Source organism: Arachis ipaensis, chromosome B01 (genome assembly GCF_000816755.2).
Source record: "Arachis ipaensis cultivar K30076 chromosome B01, Araip1.1, whole genome shotgun sequence".
Taxonomy (NCBI): domain Eukaryota; kingdom Viridiplantae; phylum Streptophyta; class Magnoliopsida; order Fabales; family Fabaceae; genus Arachis; species Arachis ipaensis.
Genome location: NC_029785.2, coordinates 25,333,699 through 25,335,779, shown reverse-complemented (window position 1 = coordinate 25,335,779; position 2,081 = coordinate 25,333,699).

Below are 2,081 nucleotides of genomic sequence, written 5' to 3'. Positions count from 1 at the left end.
CAAATAAAAAATTGACTAAAATTATGTTTAATTATTTTATATTTTCATGAACATCACATCTTTGAACTTCCTGTAGCAAGTTACTGCAAGTTTAATTAAAATTATGTTTCAGCACTTATCTTTTATATATATCTACTTTGGCCACACAGGAAAAATAAAATATCAGTGTTATTTTATTTGGGAGCAAACTTTTCCCGTTCACGATCAACACAAAACACACATATATTCCCTCTTCCATTTGGGAGAACAAAACACACATATACAGTAAGATCAAATAATACAAATGTCAATTTAAATAAATTAAATATTATACTGTTGAATAATTTTATGTTTGTGTCATTTTTCTTAGAAACCCAATTGTTTGATTATTAGAAACTTATATATTATAGATCATCTTCATAAAATTACATATATCAATCCAAAAATTCGTTTGTTATTTATTTATTATATATATATATATATATTTTGAAAATCAATTTTATTTATTCAAAATCTACATAAGTAATGGAATTCTCAATTATATACCTATTGATAATTGATTCGGTAAAATTTGTTAGAACTAATTTGCATTATATGTAATTTAATGATTAGATTGATAAGATATACATATTACAAAAAAAAAAATTTAAGCAGCGGAGCCTTGTTTAAAATTTACTAAGTAAAAAAGAAAGACAAAATTTCGAAAATCGAATTTTTAATACAAAGTGTTATGAATAATTATCAAATTCAGACCAAATAGTCCGATTCAACTGAAAAACCAATGAATCAGTCAATGATTCGAGTCATTTAGACAATTAAGCTAATACTATGTATAGCTTTATCAAACTAGCAGATTTTGTATTCGACTGGATCCGATTGAAAGTTAAATTGATCGGTCAACATCTTTGACTGCTGTATGTGGGTATTGTATTCATGCCCTCCTCATATTATGTCACTGGCATATTACAGTTCTACCTCCTTTTTTCTATTACAAAGTATAAATTAAATCATGATACATGATACATAATTGAGTATATGTCATATTATTACACATTATATTTTATATGTTTATTTAGCTTAATCATGACTGAATCTTACGGTTTTACCAATAAGTTAATATTTTAATCGGATTAATTGTTGGTACAATTTTAATAACTATGATATCAGTGGTGGAGCTTAGTTCAGACAAGGGGTGGCCATGGCCCCCCCAAACTTTTTATAAAAAACTTAGTAGTACTTTTTCAAAAGATAAAATTTTTAATTATTATTATTATTATTATTATTAAGAGTAATTTAATAACCTTCCTAGTAATTTTGGAAAATTATGTTTTTATACCCGGTGATGGGAACATGTGAAAATAAACTAAAAAGAGCTTTATTGTTTATTGGGTGCCTCGAAATTTGAACCGATCCAATGAGCATGATGAAGCTGTGGAAGACCCCTACTCCCCTTAACCTTAATAGCATCATGAATAATGCACATAGATTGTTGCATGGAGTAGGTAACTCTCTCTTTTTTCTTAAGATCAGAGAATTTTACAGTTTTTGATGAGTGGTAGCAGGCGTGCTCAACTGCCAATTGGGGTTAGAGAGAGAGAGAGAATAGAGAGAGAAGTGCAAAAAGCTGCCGGCGTGAGTCATCATCATCAAACGCACTATCATTCATTTCTCACAGCACCAGCACAAACCCACTCAAAATTTCACTGTCTCCTAAGTCCTAATCGCTCTCCAAAACACCTCTCAAAATTACAACACTTTTGTAGTATACATTACATATAATTAGGACATCTTATTTTTTTAGCGTAAAGTATTAAGTTGGTTTTTTAATTTTATTTTAGTCTTTAAAATTTAAAATATTTTATTTAAATTTAAAAAAGTTTTATTTAATTTTAATGTGAAAAAAAAATTGAATGCTTTCAAGTGTTCAATCTAACCTTTCATTGCTTTCTCTTTCTTATTTAATTTTGGTCCCACTTAAAAAATTAAAGGTAAAATATCACACTTTATTCTTTTAGCAAGTATTTTTTTCACTGGAGAGGATCTATTTCCGTCCCACCGTAAGGTTAAAATTAAATAATTAACAGAATGTTCTACATGACAAT